Source organism: Hypomesus transpacificus, chromosome 19 (genome assembly GCF_021917145.1).
Source record: "Hypomesus transpacificus isolate Combined female chromosome 19, fHypTra1, whole genome shotgun sequence".
NCBI classification, from domain to species: Eukaryota; Metazoa; Chordata; class Actinopteri; order Osmeriformes; family Osmeridae; genus Hypomesus; species Hypomesus transpacificus.
Window position 1 is genome coordinate 52,086 of NC_061078.1, and position 20,337 is coordinate 72,422.

Sequence of the window (20,337 nt, forward strand, 5' to 3'; positions counted from 1 at the left end):
TCCATCCAGCCTGTGTTCAGGAGGCTGCTCTGGCTCTATCCAGCCTGTGTTCAGGAGGCTTCTCTGGCTCTATCCAGCCTGTGTTCAGGAGGCTGCTCTGGCTCTATCCAGCCTGTGTTCAGGAGAGCTGCTCTGGCTCTATCCAGCCTGTGTTCAGGAGGCTGATCTGGCTCTATCCAGCATGTGTTCAGGAGAGCTGCTCTGGGCTGACTGAGTGTTCATCCAGAGCAGAAGCAGAGCCACAGGAACGAGACGTACATGAAGCTAATGGCCGGCTGTCAGGACAGCTGACAAACACAGAGCACACTGAGTCAAGTCCCAGACGTCACCAGATCTGGAGGGCAGTAGGACCCAGAACTCTCAGCCAGGTCCCACTGGTAAATAATGTAGAGATTTCACTTCACAGATGCTTTTATCCAGATCGAAGTGGGGAGGGGTGGGGGGGATCGGAGCCTGCGATGTTTGGATGTGCAGTGAAAGCTGTGCCGCTGAGCTGCAGCCATGTCACATCTGGGAACACTCAGGAGCTCCTCTCTGGGAGACGGAGAGCCCATGTTCATGCTCTTCTGTTCTAGCGTGTCTGTACTCCTCACCTGGTGAGGTGTCTGGTCTCCATGGTAACTGGGTGGGGTGTCTGGTCTCCATGGTAACTGGGTGGGGTGTCTGGTCAGTCACCAATTCGATTGTAAGAGGCTTTGTACTTTACGAGGAAATATAAGAAATTTCGTTTTTCCAACCCGAGACCTCTTTCGAACTTTGTTTTGACAATAACAAACAATAATGGCAATGAAAGTGCCCTCCCCATAATAGGCCTGCCTGGCTAGATCTCCTTTATCTCCCTGTAGTGAGTTTCTCTCCCTCTAATGCTGTAAGAGAGACACATGAAGAGCAGCAGGAACACAGGAAGGAGTGTGTGTGTGGGGGGGGGGGGGGGGTCAGAAGGGAGGGAGAGATCTAACACTTAGGAGAACCGAACATGAGAACAGGAATGTAACACTGTATTCAGACAAATAATAACAATGCCAGTCTTCTTTTTCTCTTATTACATTTGTGGGAGGCTGGTTTTGAGCTTCCTCAGGTTACTTCTTAAGAATAAGGTTCAGGAGAGGTTGGGTTCAGTTCAAGATTCAAATCTTTATTGCATCAAACAAGAAGACATTCGTTGAGATTACTCTTCGCTCAAGAGTGAATCTGATATTACAAGAGATTTGGTACACATTTACACAGTTGATTTGGACATCCCATAATGGTACTTTGACCCTGGGCGTGACTGTTGTTTAGTCTGTGGTAAGCTAGTTTCCCCTACTTTCGGATCAAGGTCCTAGTTTATTCTGCCTGTGTTCCCTATTTAGTCTCAGTCAATCACAGCCCGCCCTCTGGACGCGTTAAGCAGACCAATCACAGCCTGCCCTCTGGACGCGTTAGGCAGACCAATCACAGCCTGCCCTCTGGACGCGTTAGGCAGACCAATCACAGCCCGCCCTCTGGACGCGTTAGGCAGACCAATCACAGCCCGCCCTCTGGACACGTTAGGCAGACCAATCAAAGCCCGCCCTCTGGACAAGTTAGGCAGACCAATCAAAGCCCGCCCTCTGGACACGTTAGGCAGACCAATCAAAGCCCGCCCTCTGGACGCACCATGGTAGCTTCACCACATGTCTGGAGGAGGAGGAGGAGGATGAGGGAGGAGGGAGTGTCCATGTCCCCATGTGTCGCAGAAAGAAACTGCGCCCGTTGGTTGAGAGGAGTTGCAAACAGGAAGTAGCCTACAGCCGGTCACCATAACTACCACAGTTTTTCTAGAAACCAGTCCCTGGTAGTCACCGAGACAAACAGGAAGCCATCCCTGGTAGTTATGGAGACAGACGGGAAGCTGTCTCTAGTAGTCATGGAGACAGACAGGAAGCTGTCGATGGCAGACATAGAAGGACACTGAAAAGCTGGAGTTGGAAGCTTGTCTTGGCTTCTGTCACCAAACAGGTTTACTCCACTTTTCAAAGTCCAAGCATTAAAAGCATCAAAGGTAAGCTTGGAGTTTCAGACAGTTTGACTGAAAAAAACATTATCTTTAAAAAGTGTCTCTTGTTTGCTTTGTGTTCAGGGCGTATGGTTAGCAGCCAGCCTTCATTACCTTCAAACCTGCGTTAACAGATAATTGGTCTTTTACTCTAATCAAAGTTATATTCTAAAGCTATATTTATAAATAAGTCGTTTTTGCATCTTTTCCCTTGTGTATCAAATCTGTTTCAAGTTCAAATCTTCAGAATGATCCGTCTTGTTGAGATCAGCTGTGCAGTACGCTGGCCCCTTGGCCCAAACGTCTGTCTGATGGGATTCATCATCATCTACCAGCCCCATCACACACTGGCCCTCTCTCCTACTCTCACAAGGAAAGATGGTGTGTGTCTGTGGGAGTGTGTGTGTGTGTGTGTGTGGGTAGTGTGGGTGGGTAGAGGTGGAGGGACGGAGGCAGGGGGGTGGAGGGAGGCAGGGGGATGGAGGTGGAGGGAGCCAGGGGGGTGGAGGTGGAGGGAGGCAGGGGGGTGGAGGTGGAGGGAGGCAGGGGGATGGAGGTGGAGGGAGGCAGGGGGGTGGAGGTGGAGGGAGCCAGGGGGGTGGAGGTGGAGGGAGCCAGGGGGATGGAGGGAGGCAGGGGGGTGGAGGTGGAGGGAGCCAGGGGGGTGGAGGTGGAGGGAGCCAGGGGGATGGAGGGAGGCAGGGGGATGGAGGTGGAGGGAGCCAGGGGGATGGAGGTGGAGGGAGGCAGGAGGATGGAGGGAGGCAGGGGGAAACACCTCTGTGAATGTTCTTTACCCTGCTGCTCTCTAAATTCTCTTCCAGTCTCCAGTTTTGATTGAATAAAAACCCTGGGATTTACTCCTTCATCCCCTCATGAGCTCACAGAGGTGTGAAGTTTCTGACTCAATTTCCATTTGAAAGGCAGGTGCTGACAGGTGAGGGAGAGCCCACCTGCCCCCTGCACACCCCCCCTCCACCTGCCCCCTGCACACCCCCCCTCCACCTGCCCCCTGCACACCCCCCCCTCCACCTGCCCCCTGCACACCCCCCCCTCCACCTGCCCCCTGCACACCCCCCCTCCACCTGCCCCCTGCCGACCAACCCACCATGACGCAGAACACAGTGGAACGCAGGGTGGCTGTGTGTGTGTGTGTGTGTGTGCGCGTGTGTAAGAGAGAGAGAGAGAATGAGAGGGAGGTAGAGAGTGAGAGACAGAGCATGGAAAAGAGAAAGAGAAGGAAAGTTAATTATTTTAATTTGAGAGATGATTCCTCAAGGGCAGGTGGGGGGGGGGGGTGGAAGGGGGCAGGGAGGGCCTGCCTGATCTCCTTCCCATCATGCCCTGTGATGCTACTTCCTGCTTCCCCAGGTAAACAGGATGTGGTCATTGAAGATCATAGATGATTGGCTTGTAGAGCTGCAGCTTGCATCAGCATCAGTCCTGCTCTGGTCTCTTGTGCATCACACAGACATTCATTTATAGATGTTAATTTATGGAGATTTTCCATTTGGCTGCTTAATGTGGCAGGACTTTGTTAGTGCTGCTGTTGCTCATTTGATGTTTAATTCACTTGCTAATTAGGTTGGGAGATATCTAATGTTTGAATCCACAGGAGAAAAGACAGTTAATCAGAGGAGACCGATTCCAGCACAGCCAATCACAGCCCAGCTCTGTGAATACATTTACATTTAATCATTTAGCAGACGCTCTTATCCAGAGCAACTTACAGTAAGTACAGGAACCTTCTCCCCGAGGCAAGTAGGGTGAAGTGCCTTGCCCAAGGACACAACGTCATTTGGCACGGCCGGGAATCAAACCAGCGACCTTCTGATTACTAGCCCGATTCCCTAACCACTCAGCCATCAATAGTTCCAAGTTCCACAGTCAATCCCAGCCCAGATAGATCATTGATCCAGGAAGACTTTCAGACTACAGCCCCATAGATATACATATAAACACTAGATGTCTTACGGCGGAGTCTCGAACGTCCGCACATGGCAGCCATCTTGCTACAGGGAACTCGCTCACCCATAACACTGGGTTGGTGCTACATGTACTGCATACTTCTACTGCATACTTCTATTCTATTAATTTTTTTATTACATCATTTTTCATAAGTATGCAGTGGTATAGCTACATCTCTGACGTTGATAACACACCAAACCGTTAAAAAATCTGTTGACAATTGAGCAAGTTATGGTTATTTAAGAAGTACAGCACCAACCCAATGTTATGGGTGTTCCCTGTAGCAAGATGGCCGCCATGTGCAGACGTTCGACTCCGTTGTCCGGCAACGCGGACGAGACATCTGGTGTTTATATATATCTATGTACAGACCCAGCTGTTGGTGACAGATGCTAGGTGTCTGTTGGTGTCTGTAGTGACTTTACCGCCCCCTGGAGGTCAGGGGTCATGTCCTCGTGACAGTAGCAAGTGGATGAAGAACAGTTGGTGTCACTGGAACTGTAGAATGTCGTAGACATTGTGTCTATCCACACGGTCCTCTCCTCTCGTTGTCATGGAGTCATGGAATGCGTCCTGATTATAGTTCACTGTTCTCTACTGAGCTCTCAGACACGTGCAGAGACATAGAACACAAACTAATGATACGTTCAGAACCGTCAGGCTTAACGAACAATAGCTGCAAACACCTTGAACTAGAGACTTAGATTCACACATCAGATTGTACTGTCGTTAAGGTTGTTCCTGTTGTCAGTGAAAAGGTCATCCTTCAAACAACAGTGGGCTCATTAAGACGTTGCTGTGTGTTGGAGGGGAGCTGCCTCTGGCTGCTGGGGTGAGTCAGCCCTGCCTCTGGCTGCTGGCGTGAGTCAGCCTCTGAGCTGTGGGAGAGCTGAAGGATAAAGCACAACCAGGTCCACTTCCTCCTGACCTCCCTGAAGAAGAGGAGGGAGAAGAGCACAAGGAGGAGGGGGCAGGAGGAGAGAGGAGGATGAGGATGAGGAGGGGGGAGGAGGAGAGAGGAGGAGAGGAGAAGAGAGGAGAGGAGGAGGGGAGAGGAGAGAGGAGGGGACAGGAGGAGGAGGATAAGGAGAGAGGAGAGGAGGAGAGAGGAGGAGGAGAGAGGAGGCGAGAGGAAAAGAGGAGGAGAGAAGGAGGAGGGGAGAGGAGGAGAGAGGAGATATAGGAGGTCTGGTACTGATCTCCACCCACACATACACACACATACACACTCACGCACACTCACATACACACTGCTCAACAAAGACTGAGAGAACATGTGAATGCAGCTCTCCATCTCCCTGTCATCTCTCTGTTGGAGTGAGAACTGCGTTCTGGTCACAGAGAGGGGAGTCTTTAATTCCTTCTGGAGACATTGTCTGCTGTCCTTTATTCGTCACTCCATGGTTTAATCTGTGAGATGGCAGGAGCTGGCTGGATGAATGCAGCCATGTCCCAGTCTAAGACATCGCTCTCCTTTCATGATCGTAACAGACGTCATACAAAACTCCCTCTGTCATTGTATGGTGGAAAATGAAACTCAGAATGAAGAGGTTTCCCAGTCCTACCTCTCTCTCTCTCTCTCTCTCCCTCTTTCTCTCTCTCTTTCTCAATTCAATTTAGTTTTATTAGCATGACAGTCATTACAACCGTTTGGCCAAAGCTAGAGGCAGAGAGACAGAGATTCTCTCTCTCTCTGTCTTATCTCTCCCCCTCTCTTTGGCATGTTCCTGTTCTACTTCTCACTGTCAGATTGTCTGTGTTCAGGGGTTCATGTTTGACCTTCTCCTTTCAGCCCTTAAACACAGAGAGCTCTTCTCTTCCCTGGAGTCTGAGGGGCTCTGCTGTACCAGACCTGGACCTTTAGCTGTACATCTCTGGATGGTTCAATCAACTACATGTATTCATTTAGCAGATGGTTTTATCCAAAGCGACTTCCAAGAGAGAGCTTTACAAAAGTGCTAGGTCACTGATCATAACAACGAGATAGCCCCCAAAACATTGCGGGTAGCCATTAACCCTTGTGTTATCTTCGGCTCATCCTGACCCATCAGTCATTCTGAACCACCATCGTATTGCGACAACTTTATCACTTACAAAAACAAAGTGAAGCATTTTCTTTTAACCATTGGGCTGTCTCAGACACCCCACATTGTGAAAAAATGTTTTATTTGTTTTTGTATTGGGTAAAATTGGGTAAACACAACGATGGTTCGTTATGAACCTTTGGGTCATGTGACCCGAAGGCAGCACACAAGTTACAATTAAACAACATGAACCGAAAAAGTGCAAGAGTGTACCTGTAGAATAATGCTCTATGTGTGTGGTGACTGTGTGTGTGTGTGTGTTTGACTGTGTGTGTGTGGCTGTGTGTGTGTGTGGTGACCGACCAGGCCCGGATTGGCTAATCGGGAGCACCGGGAGAATTCCCGGTGGGCCCGTCGGTTTTTTTGGCCGCAAGGGCCGGTGTTCTCATGGCACTGGGCTGAAATATAGATGCTGTCCCTGGCTGTCTGCACTCTCAGCCCCATTCCTTTTATTTATTATTTTCTTGCAGCCCCATTCAGAGTTCAGCCAGCAGGTTAACGAAGACGTGATTATCGTTTGAATCCGTGGCCCCGCCTCCGACCTCGCGCACCTTGTCCAAAATTGAAAAAACGTCAGATAACAGAAAGCGCAAAGACGGCGCTGAAAAGGCAAAAAAACTAAAAACATCTTTAGAAACTGACGCGGCCAAATGTTCTAAGCTACATTTTTCATAAAAGACAAATGAAGACGACGAGACGGACGGGTAACCTTAGCTAGTTAGGAGCAGTGCAAGATGCTAGCGGCCGTGCAAAACAACCTCTTCTGCAAACCATCTTTCATGTATCAAACTTTATCTTGTAGCTCTTCAGCAGCAACAGCTTCTAGTCCTGTTTGTTGCGAACAGTGAAGACCCAGGCACAGTCCCAGTAACGTTACCAAGCTCCAGTCATGAGCCCAAAACACCAGAATGGGCAGGTAGGATTGTCATTGAGTAAATATAAGAATTTGAAGAACTAATAGTAATAAAGAGCAAGGTGTGTACACTTGCTTAATGAAAAATGCTCTGAGATAATAAGGATACCTGATAATCCAGCAATACATGAATGAAACTAACTTAACTTGAAAGCTTTGTAAAAAGGGGAGATTTGTGGTGAGAAATAAATGTTGACAATTGTTTACAATGAATTTCAAGGCTGCAGAGAACATTGCACCATTGCACCATTGCACCATTGCAGACTTGTATTCTGAGGTTTTAATTACAATATTTTAATACAGTCAGTCGTGAAGTGGGCCGGTCTAAGGCATGAACTCCAGGACTGAAGTCCCACTCTGGCCCTGGTTGCATGACCCAGCCATCAACCAAGTCATCCAAAAGGACAGGAGAATGGACGTCTTCTAAGTAAAGATCATCAAAGGTAGGCTATGTTATTAAAAAATGTTTCGGCCGCCGTGCCCCTGTTTTGCAGCCCTGGCCTAGACTAAATGTTATTGTGTTGTGCAGAATGACCGATTTGGTGGGGCCAACCAAAATGTTGCTGGGTACAGAGCAACACCCCCCCTATGTTGCTACACTCCGTGTGCCTGCGCCTCGTCCATTACTGTTTACAACGTTAACAGGGCTACTTGGTTGCCTTCTCAGCGTGAGAAATACAAGGTGTGCCCTGTAAACTCACCAACGCAACGTCATTATGCACAATTAACGTAAATAGTGCCGCAAGGGCTGGCTCAGATAGTGTGTAATGACCGACACACTTATTTTGGGGGTTATTGGGGTCAGAGGGCCAAAGTTTAAGAGTCACGGTTCACTACTGCTTTGTGCATCTGATGCAACGGATGTGATAACTCTATCTTTCTATCTCACACACACAAACTCAAATGCCCCCCCCCCCCCCCCCCCCCAAGTTCACCATACTCTGTTTTGTACCTCAAAGAAAAAGAAGGTAGATATGTGCCATTGTAAAATCAATTATTTACTGTGTCTCTCTATCTTTCTATCTCACAAACAAAAACTCAAATGCCCCCCCCCACACACACACACACAAACACCACCACCAAGTCGCACCAAAGCTGTCCAACAACTATTAAGAAATCATGCCTCCCCTTTTGACAATTGTGCTTTGATGACCCTGCCATCAACCAAGTCATCCGAAATGACAGGAGAATGGACTCGTTTTCAAGTGAAGATCGTCAAAGGTAGGCCATGTCATTTAAAAACCCTTCGGCCGCCGTGCCAACTGATTTTATTATGGCCGCCGCTGCCACTGTTTTGTAGCCCTAGCCTATATGTTCTGGTGTTGTGCAGAATGACCAGTCAATCTGTAGGCTAAATGTTCCAATGCAACGTCATTATGCACAATGACCGTAAAGAGTGCAGCAAGGGCTGGCTCGAATAGTCCAACAACTATTAAGAAATCATGCCTCCCCTTTTGACAATTGTGCTTTGATGACCCAGCCATCAACCAAGTCATCCAAAAAGACTGGAGAATGGACTCGTTTTCAAGTAAAGATTGTCAAAGGTAGGCCATGTCATTTAAAAACCTTTCGGCCGTCGTGCCAACTGATTTTATTCTGGCCGCCGCTGCCACTGTTTAGTAGCCCTAGCCTATATGTTCTAGTGTTTAGCAGAATGACCAGTCAATCTGTAGGCTAAATGTACCAATGCAACGTCATTATGCACAATGACCGTTAAGAGTGCAGCAGGGGCTGGCTCGAATAGTCCAACAACTATTAAGAAATCATGCCTCCCCTTTTGACAATTGTGCTTTGATGACCCAGCCATCAACCAAGTCATCCAAAAAGACTGGAGAATGGACTCGTTTTCAAGTGAAGATCGTCAAAGGTAGGCCATGTCATTTAAAAACCTTTCGGCCGCCGTGCCAACTGATTTTATTCTGGCCGCCGCTGCCACTGTTTTGTAGCCCTAGCCTATATGTTCTAGTGTTGTTCAGAATGACCAGTCAATCTGTAGGCTAAATGTTCCAACGCAACGTCATTATGCACAATGACCGTAAAGAGTGCAGCAAGGGCTGGCTCGAATAGTCCAACAACTATTAAGAAATCATGCCTCCCCTTTTGACAATTGTGCTTTGATGACCCAGCCATCAACCAAGTCATCCAAAAAGACTGGAGAATGGACTCGTTTTCAAGTAAAGATTGTCAAAGGTAGGCCATGTCATTTAAAAACCCTTCGGCCGCCGTGCCAACTGATTTTATTATGGCCGCCGCTGCCACTGTTTAGTAGCCCTAGCCTAGCCTAAATGTTCTGGTGTTGTGCAGAATGACCAGTCAATCTGTAGGCTAAATGTACCAACGCAACGTCATTATGCACAATGACCGTAAAGAGTGCAGCAGGGGCTGGCTCGAATAGTCCAACAACTATTAAGAAATCATGCCTCCCCTTTTGACAATTGTGCTTTGATGACCCAGCCATCAACCAAGTCATCCAAAAAGACTGGAGAATGGACTCGTTTTCAAGTGAAGATCGTCAAAGGTAGGCCATGTCATTTAAAAACCTTTCGGCCGCCGTGCCAACTGATTTTATTCTGGCCGCCGCTGCCACTGTTTTGTAGCCCTAGCCTATATGTTCTAGTGTTTAGCAGAATGACCAGTCAATCTGTAGGCTAAATGTACCAACGCAACGTCATTATGCACAATGACCGTTAAGAGTGCAGCAGGGGCTGGCTCGAATAGTCCAACAACTATTAAGAAATCATGCCTCCCCTTTTGACAATTGTGCTTTGATGACCCAGCCATCAACCAAGTCATCCAAAAAGACTGGAGAATGGACTCGTTTTCAAGTAAAGATTGTCAAAGGTAGGCCATGTCATTTAAAAACCCTTCGGCCGCCGTGCCAACTGATTTTGTTATGGCCGCTTGTGCCACTGTTTTGTAGCCCTAGCCTATATGTTCTAGTGTTTAGCAGAATGGCCAGTCAATCTGTAGGCTAAATGTACCAACGCAACGTCATTATGCACAATGACCGTTAAGAGTGCAGCAGGGGCTGGCTCGAATAGTCCAACAACTATTAAGAAATCATGCCTCCCCTTTTGACAATTGTGCTTTGATGACCCAGCCATCAACCAAGTCATCCAAAAAGACTGGAGAATGGACTCGTTTTCAAGTAAAGATCGTCAAAGGTAGGCCATGTCATTTAAAAACCTTTCGGCCGCCGTGCCAACTGATTTTATTATGGCCGCTTGTGCCACTGTTTTGTAGCCCTAGCCTATATGTTCTAGTGTTTAGCAGAATGACCAGTCAATCTGTAGGCTAAATGTTCCAACGCAACGTCATTATGCACAATGACCGTAAAGAGTGCAGCAGGGGCTGGCTCGAATAGTCCAACAACTATTAAGAAATCATGCCTCCCCTTTTGACAATTGTGCTTTGATGACCCAGCCATCAACCAAGTCATCCAAAAAGACTGGAGAATGGACTCGTTTTCAAGTGAAGATCGTCAAAGGTAGGCCATGTCATTTAAAAACCTTTCGGCCGCCGTGCCAACTGATTTTATTCTGGCCGCCGCTGCCACTGTTTTGTAGCCCTAGCCTATATGTTCTAGTGTTTAGCAGAATGACCAGTCAATCTGTAGGCTAAATGTACCAACGCAACGTCATTATGCACAATGACCGTTAAGAGTGCAGCAGGGGCTGGCTCGAATAGTCCAACAACTATTAAGAAATCATGCCTCCCCTTTTGACAATTGTGCTTTGATGACCCAGCCATCAACCAAGTCATCCAAAAAGACAGGAGAATGAAATTTGTTTTCAAGTGAAGATCGTCAAAGGTAGGCCATGTCATTTAAAAACCTTTCGGCCGCCGTGCCAACTGATTTTATTATGGCCGCTTGTGCCACTGTTTTGTAGCCCTAGCCTATATGTTCTAGTGTTGTTCAGAATGACCAGTCAATCTGTAGGCTAAATGTTCCAACGCAACGTCATTATGCACAATGACCGTAAAGAGTGCAGCAAGGGCTGGCTCGAATAGTCCAACAACTATTAAGAAATCATGCCTCCCCTTTTGACAATTGTGCTTTGATGACCCAGCCATCAACCAAGTCATCCAAAAAGACTGGAGAATGGACTCGTTTTCAAGTAAAGATTGTCAAAGGTAGGCCATGTCATTTAAAAACCCTTCGGCCGCCGTGCCAACTGATTTTATTATGGCCGCCGCTGCCACTGTTTAGTAGCCCTAGCCTAGCCTAAATGTTCTGGTGTTGTGCAGAATGACCAGTCAATCTGTAGGCTAAATGTACCAACGCAACGTCATTATGCACAATGACCGTAAAGAGTGCAGCAGGGGCTGGCTCGAATAGTCCAACAACTATTAAGAAATCATGCCTCCCCTTTTGACAATTGTGCTTTGATGACCCAGCCATCAACCAAGTCATCCAAAAAGACTGGAGAATGGACTCGTTTTCAAGTGAAGATCGTCAAAGGTAGGCCATGTCATTTAAAAACCTTTCGGCCGCCGTGCCAACTGATTTTATTCTGGCCGCCGCTGCCACTGTTTTGTAGCCCTAGCCTATATGTTCTAGTGTTTAGCAGAATGACCAGTCAATCTGTAGGCTAAATGTACCAACGCAACGTCATTATGCACAATGACCGTTAAGAGTGCAGCAGGGGCTGGCTCGAATAGTCCAACAACTATTAAGAAATCATGCCTCCCCTTTTGACAATTGTGCTTTGATGACCCAGCCATCAACCAAGTCATCCAAAAAGACTGGAGAATGGACTCGTTTTCAAGTAAAGATTGTCAAAGGTAGGCCATGTCATTTAAAAACCCTTCGGCCGCCGTGCCAACTGATTTTATTATGGCCGCTTGTGCCACTGTTTTGTAGCCCTAGCCTATATGTTCTAGTGTTTAGCAGAATGACCAGTCAATCTGTAGGCTAAATGTACCAACGCAACGTCATTATGCACAATGACCGTTAAGAGTGCAGCAGGGGCTGGCTCGAATAGTCCAACAACTATTAAGAAATCATGCCTCCCCTTTTGACAATTGTGCTTTGATGACCCAGCCATCAACCAAGTCATCCAAAAAGACTGGAGAATGGACTCGTTTTCAAGTAAAGATCGTCAAAGGTAGGCCATGTCATTTAAAAACCTTTCGGCCGCCGTGCCAACTGATTTTATTATGGCCGCTTGTGCCACTGTTTTGTAGCCCTAGCCTATATGTTCTAGTGTTTAGCAGAATGACCAGTCAATCTGTAGGCTAAATGTTCCAACGCAACGTCATTATGCACAATGACCGTAAAGAGTGCAGCAGGGGCTGGCTCGAATAGTCCAACAACTATTAAGAAATCATGCCTCCCCTTTTGACAATTGTGCTTTGATGACCCAGCCATCAACCAAGTCATCCAAAAAGACTGGAGAATGGACTCGTTTTCAAGTGAAGATCGTCAAAGGTAGGCCATGTCATTTAAAAACCTTTCGGCCGCCGTGCCAACTGATTTTATTCTGGCCGCCGCTGCCACTGTTTTGTAGCCCTAGCCTATATGTTCTAGTGTTTAGCAGAATGACCAGTCAATCTGTAGGCTAAATGTACCAACGCAACGTCATTATGCACAATGACCGTTAAGAGTGCAGCAGGGGCTGGCTCGAATAGTCCAACAACTATTAAGAAATCATGCCTCCCCTTTTGACAATTGTGCTTTGATGACCCAGCCATCAACCAAGTCATCCAAAAAGACAGGAGAATGAAATTTGTTTTCAAGTGAAGATCGTCAAAGGTAGGCCATGTCATTTAAAAACCTTTCGGCCGCCGTGCCAACTGATTTTATTATGGCCGCTTGTGCCACTGTTTTGTAGCCCTAGCCTATATGTTCTAGTGTTGTTCAGAATGACCAGTCAATCTGTAGGCTAAATGTACCAACGCAACGTCATTATGCACAATGACCGTAAAGAGTGCAGCAAGGGCTGGCTCGAATAGTCCAACAACTATTAAGAAATCATGCCTCCCCTTTTGACAATTGTGCTTTGATGACCCAGCCATCAACCAAGTCATCCAAAAAGACTGGAGAATGGACTCGTTTTCAAGTGAAGATCGTCAAAGGTACGCCATGTCATTTAAAAACCTTTCGGCCGCCGTGCCAACTGATTTTATTCTGGCCGCCGCTGCCACTGTTTAGTAGCCCTAGCCTATATGTTCTAGTGTTTAGCAGAATGACCAGTCAATCTGTAGGCTAAATGTTCCAACGCAACGTCATTATGCACAATGACCGTAAAGAGTGCAGCAGGGGCTGGCTCGAATAGTCCAACAACTATTAAGAAATCATGCCTCCCCTTTTGACAATTGTGCTTTGATGACCCAGCCATCAACCAAGTCATCCAAAAAGACTGGAGAATGGACTCGTTTTCAAGTAAAGATTGTCAAAGGTAGGCCATGTCATTTAAAAACCCTTCGGCCGCCGTGCCAACTGATTTTATTATGGCCGCTTGTGCCACTGTTTTGTAGCCCTAGCCTATATGTTCTAGTGTTTAGCAGAATGACCAGTCAATCTGTAGGCTAAATGTACCAACGCAACGTCATTATGCACAATGACCGTTAAGAGTGCAGCAGGGGCTGGCTCGAATAGTCCAACAACTATTAAGAAATCATGCCTCCCCTTTTGACAATTGTGCTTTGATGACCCAGCCATCAACCAAGTCATCCAAAAAGACTGGAGAATGGACTCGTTTTCAAGTAAAGATCGTCAAAGGTAGGCCATGTCATTTAAAAACCTTTCGGCCGCCGTGCCAACTGATTTTATTATGGCCGCTTGTGCCACTGTTTTGTAGCCCTAGCCTATATGTTCTAGTGTTTAGCAGAATGACCAGTCAATCTGTAGGCTAAATGTTCCAACGCAACGTCATTATGCACAATGACCGTAAAGAGTGCAGCAGGGGCTGGCTCGAATAGTCCAACAACTATTAAGAAATCATGCCTCCCCTTTTGACAATTGTGCTTTGATGACCCAGCCATCAACCAAGTCATCCAAAAAGACTGGAGAATGGACTCGTTTTCAAGTGAAGATCGTCAAAGGTAGGCCATGTCATTTAAAAACCTTTCGGCCGCCGTGCCAACTGATTTTATTCTGGCCGCCGCTGCCACTGTTTCGTAGCCCTAGCCTATATGTTCTAGTGTTTAGCAGAATGACCAGTCAATCTGTAGGCTAAATGTACCAACGCAACGTCATTATGCACAATGACCGTTAAGAGTGCAGCAGGGGCTGGCTCGAATAGTCCAACAACTATTAAGAAATCATGCCTCCCCTTTTGACAATTGTGCTTTGATGACCCAGCCATCAACCAAGTCATCCAAAAAGACAGGAGAATGAAATTTGTTTTCAAGTGAAGATCGTCAAAGGTAGGCCATGTCATTTAAAAACCTTTCGGCCGCCGTGCCAACTGATTTTATTATGGCCGCTTGTGCCACTGTTTTGTAGCCCTAGCCTATATGTTCTAGTGTTGTTCAGAATGACCAGTCAATCTGTAGGCTAAATGTACCAACGCAACGTCATTATGCACAATGACCGTAAAGAGTGCAGCAAGGGCTGGCTCGAATAGTCCAACAACTATTAAGAAATCATGCCTCCCCTTTTGACAATTGTGCTTTGATGACCCAGCCATCAACCAAGTCATCCAAAAAGACTGGAGAATGGACTCGTTTTCAAGTGAAGATCGTCAAAGGTAGGCCATGTCATTTAAAAACCTTTCGGCCGCCGTGCCAACTGATTTCATTATGGCCGCCGCTGCCACTGTTTAGTAGCCCTAGCCTATATGTTCTAGTGTTGTTCAGAATGACCGGTCAATTTGTGGACTAGGGAGCAGCATTGATTGGTGTCTGGTCTGAACATCTGAACATTTTCATTCACACAGAAAGGTCAACCGACTCCCTACATTCCCCCCCTACAGTCCCCCCTACGGTCCCCCCTACGGTCGCCCCTTTCTTTTCCCCCTCTTACTCCAGACCACCTCCATCCTTCCCCAACCTTCCCCATCCTCCCCAGTCCTCTTCCATCCTCCCCCAACCTTCCCCATCCTCCCCAGACTTCCCCGGTGTGTGTAGATGAATGAGATGTTGTTAGCTGTTAGCTTAGTGAGTTGGTGTTAACTGTTAGCGGCATGAGTTGATGTTAGCAGTTAGCGGCACGACTTGATGTTAGCAGTTAGCGGCATGACTTGATGTTAGCTGTTGAGAAGTTTAAGGTGTACAAGGACACATGAACCCCCAGGTCATGTTGTTGTTGTCGTCACAACGACAGCGTGTGATCTCTGAGCGATCACCGGTGTTTTTCTAAGCTACATGTTCTCATCAGACTTCAGGGTGCCGTCATTACAGACTGACACGAGACCACAGACACACAGACGAGACACTGAGACGTGCCTGGAGGAGTTATTAGCCAGTCGAGACTAATCAATCTTGTGGTGGTGTGGGGAGCAGACCAGAGTAGCTGCTTGTTCCGGCGTGGGGCGGGGTGGGGGCGGGGCTTCTGGAAGGTCAGGGGATGCCTGGTGGCTTGGTGAAGGTTGGGGGGGATTCAACGAGGAAGAGGCAGACAATATGGATCAGACACACACGGAGACACACACACACTCGGAGACAAACACACACTTGGAGACACACACACACTCGGAGACACACACACACACTCGGAGACACACACACACACACTCAGAGAGACACACACACAGGGACAGATGGAGATAAAGAAAAGATAGAGAGAAGGAGAGAGAGAGAAGAGGGAGAGAGAGTGAGAAGAAGAGAGAGAAATACAGAAATGAACAGTTCAAAAGCGTTGAAAGCCCAAAGTTGTGCACAGACTGACAAGCTGCTGTCCATGGTGCTGAAATGAAACAACTTCGACTTGGTCTCTCTCCACTTCTATCTCTCTCTTTCCATCTCTCTCTCTCTCTCTCTCTGACTGTGGTGAACCCAGTTAGACAGGCCTGTTCCAGTGCCTGGACCACACTCCCAGTTCATCTCTGACTCGGCTTTGATTTCCTGTCGTTCCCATGGTTTCAATTACCACGGCAACAGATGGTCCTGCGATGCCATGGCTGAATCAATGAGGCACGAGGCGTCACACGGAACACAGCCAATCATATTTTATCTCATAATTCACCGTTGTAATCACCTTTAATGGCACCTATGGAGGTGTGTGTGTGAGTTCAGAGCTTTGTGTTTTGATCCCACACTCTCTGAGACACACACACACTCTCAGACACACACACATTCTGTCTCAGTCTTTCTCAGACACATACATACACTGTCTCAGACACACACACACACACACGGCCTGCTGTTATCTTCTAATTGGGAAGATTACAGGTCCCTGGTTTCTTACTCTATTATTCTAGCAGCAAACAGACAGGACAGGATAAACACACACACACACACACCCTAACCCTAACCACTCACAGATATACATACACACACACACACATAGACAGGCGTGAAAAGGAACCAGAAGAACACTTCTGCATGCTGGCACGGGAAGTGTGTGTGTGGACATGCTATTATGTTTAATTTCCCTCCTGAAACACTCACAGCTGCACATCAGACACAAGCCCTGTCACACACACACTTTCATACACAACACACACACACGACACATGACAGAGAGAGCTTCTCTGTTTCAGTTTATGCAAGTGACCTCTCCTCAACCACTCTCCCACTCTCTCCCCAGCTCTCCATCTCTCTCTCTCTCTGTCTCTCTCCATCCTTCTCTCTCTCTCTCCCCTTCTCTCTCTCCCCTTCTCTCTCTCCCCTTCTCTCTCTCCCCCTCTCATTCTCTCACCTTTTCTCACCCTTTCACACACATCCACACGTTCACACTGTAATCTACCCTTCAAGAAAACTCAGAAAAAGTTTGGCCCAATTTTCCGAAGGTGTCTTCATACTGAACCAGAGTACAGTTGATTATTGGATGTGAATCCCCAGCACAGTGTGTTTTGAAAGGGCGATTAGCATTCTAGCTGTCGGTCGCCCTGGGAGGGGGGAGGGGGGGCCGGTGGAGGCAGGAGAAAAGTTCAAACAGATCTTAAACAGATGAGAAGAGATCCAGGTCCAGGTTTGGTGAGTCTCCCCTCCTCCCCCCCTCCCCCTCCGGGCTGTGGAGAAGTGTTATCCAGGCAGACAGCTCTGTGAAGCCTCACCCTAGCTCCACACGCAGGGAGATGTGTGTTTTAGAGAAAGTTGGAAGGCAAGCTGTAGAGAGAATGTCAGACTTTTCACAACAAAGACTCATCGCTATTCCAGAGCTGGGAAGGAGCTAAACAGAGACAATATCAGTGTGTGAAAATCCCCCACTCAGCTGCTGAGAGATGCAGATAACGTCCAGAGTGTTTCATGTGTCTGGGTCTCAGACTCTGGGAGGACGTTAGCAGAACGTTGGGCGGTTTGCTGTTCAGGACAAGCTCCAAAGAGGCCTGATGATATTTAAACATTAGCTGAACCTTGGATTTCTGTGTTTCACCCATGAGCACTTCTCTTGATGTTTGGCTGTGTTCCACGTCTTCCATGGGGGTTTGGTTGGTTGAGGGCGTATGTGAAGCCCTCTGCTACATTGCTTGTAAATTGGGCCATTAAAATAAATTTGATTTGATTTCTGCAACCCCCCCCCCCCCCCCCAAAGACCCCACACACGTAATAAACATTTGATGGCTTGAAAACAGCACCCACAGTAAAATAAATGCTCGACTGTCAAGTGTTTTTGTGCGGTCTTACAGTCTAGAGTTGTGTTTGTGTCCAGACTGTGTGTACAGCCCAGTGTGTCTCTCCTGTTCTTGGGGCGGAGGCCAGCTTCTCCACGCACTCCGGCCGTAAACATCCTTTCACAGATGGCTGCACCAACAGCAAGTCCACATAAAGAGAATCCTCATTTCTCTTCCTGGTTTATGACATGCTAACGGGAAGCAAAACAAGCAGTGAGGACGAGGCCCAGACCAGGGAGACCTGGGCTGTCTGAGAGGGTGTGATTGGGTGTGTGTGTGCATGTACGTGTGTCTGCAGATGTTTGTGTGTGTGTATACATGTGTGTGTGTGTGTGTGTCTTTGCTGAACAGAGCGGGTGTGTGTGTGGTGTGTGTGTGCTGAACGGAGCAGGTGGTGGGATGGGGGGGGTAACCGTCATTACAGGTGATAAATATTCAAATCACCCCCCAGACTGAGAGAGGGAAACATTTTCTGTGGAGAAGGACCCCTGTGAGGATATTTATAAGCCTCAGTGCTCCTCTCAGCAGGGAAGAGAGGGAGGAGGGAGGGAGGAAGGGAGGGAGGGAGGGAAGGGAGGAGAAGGAGGGGGAGAGAGAGGAGGAGATGGAGGGAGAGAGGAGGATATGGAAGGAGAGAGAGGAGGATGAAAACTAGTGGAGGGTGAAACGAGGACGTGAGAGGAGAGAACGTGTGTTCTGTACTGAAGACGGCCATCATACCTGCTCACCACCCAGTCATGCTCGTTTCATATTTAACCCCCAGGGTCTCTCCCTCCTCTCCCCCCTAATCCCCCTCCTCCTCCCTCTCCTTCTTCATCTCCCTCCTTAAAGTCAATCCTTCTGTAACTGTCAATAACACTGTTACTGTAAATTAAACTCTTACTGTAAATAATACTATGCTGTAGGAACTACTACCTATACTGTGTACATCCTACGCTCCACCCTCAGGGAGAGACAGACAGAGGAAGGGATGAAAGAGAGAATGGAGAAAGACAAAAAGAGAGAGAGAGGGGAAGACAGATAAATAAACAGCTAGAATACTATATCAGGCTGGTGAATCTGACACATTAACCAAGTCATTAAGAAGTCCTTCTCTTCACCTGATAGAATCAGCAGATATCACTTCATTTCTCCCCCCTCACCATCACAGCCCTTGCATCTCAACTCAGACACCACGTCAGCAAGTTGTTGAATTTTAAAGAATCGATGTGTATTCCCTCGCCAGACCGCAAATAAAGAGTTTATTAGAGGTTGGAAGTAAATACAGTTACACAGAGAGCCTGATATGAATGTAAATGTGTTTGGATCTTTATGTTTCTGTGAACATGTTCATGATTGGATTGAGCCTGTGTATGTCTGGGAACAGAGACAGCTCGCCCTGCGTCAGTGCGTTGGTGTTTGTTTCTGTGTTGGTGTGTTACTGACTGGAACTGTGTTACTGGGTAAGCTCGACTTTTAATATAAAAAAAGACTTTCAAAGCAGCCCAATCTGAAGTGGACCTGCCCAGCCCACATGTGAGAGCTGACAGGAAGCAGCCCACACAGCCAGGTTCTGCGGAGGTCTTGGTAATGAGCTAGTTAGTATGAAGCAGGATCCAGTGGAGCCTCATCTCAGTAATTGAGCATCAGATGTCCTAGACATGGGGCTGGGAGGGGGAGGGGGGGTCAGGCATGACCATGCATATCTCTCTGGGAACATCTCTCCATGTAACTTCTCACACCTGTTATATCCCTGGCAAATGAGAGCCGTGGTAAATGACTTTTTTTGAAGTGGTGTGTTACATAAGCCCAAGCCAGTAACACACACACACACACACAGAGAGATGGCAGAAGTCCACACATCCTTCACTCAAGTACAAGTACAGTTACTCATGTTTAAAAAGACTGGTAAAAGTTGAAGTGCTGACTACACTTTTCCACATAGGTTAAAGTGTGGACATACAAGTAAAAAGTAGTCATTACTACTTCCTGTTACCATACATCATATTAATATGATGGTAATACAGGTTTATGTCTACCTGTTGGACCTGTCAGGAAATGAAAAAAGGAACGCAGATGGAATGTTAGCAACAGGGTATTTACAGTTTAATGAGATGGAAATAACAGTGTAATAACAAGATAATAAGTGTAATAACAAGATAATTGCAGTGTAATAACAATATAATTGCAGTGTAATAACAAGATAATAGCAGTGTAATAACAAGATAATTGCAGTGTAATAACAAGTGCATCATCCATAACGTTAGCCTTCTTGTTGCCTTTGGCCTTGCTCCATGGAAGCTTCGAAAACTAGCTTATGTTTGTTGTGCATGATAGTCTGGAAATAAATAAAGGCGTGCAATGATAAAAACTCTTATTGATCTAACCCATCATTGGCCATCAAATGCAGATTAAAACTAAAGTTGTCAGAAAAAATTGTGAAGTAAAGTGCTGATACCAGAAAAATCTACTGAAGTAGAGTTACAAAGTATTTTCACTTTGTTACTTCCCATTTATGGTAACACCCCCAGTAACACTAACACCACAACCTGACCTAACCTGTCCCTGACCTAACCTGTCCCTGACCTAACCTGTCCCTGACCTAACCTTAACTCGACCTTGCAAACAGGTTTCCCACTCTTTTATAGAGACCTT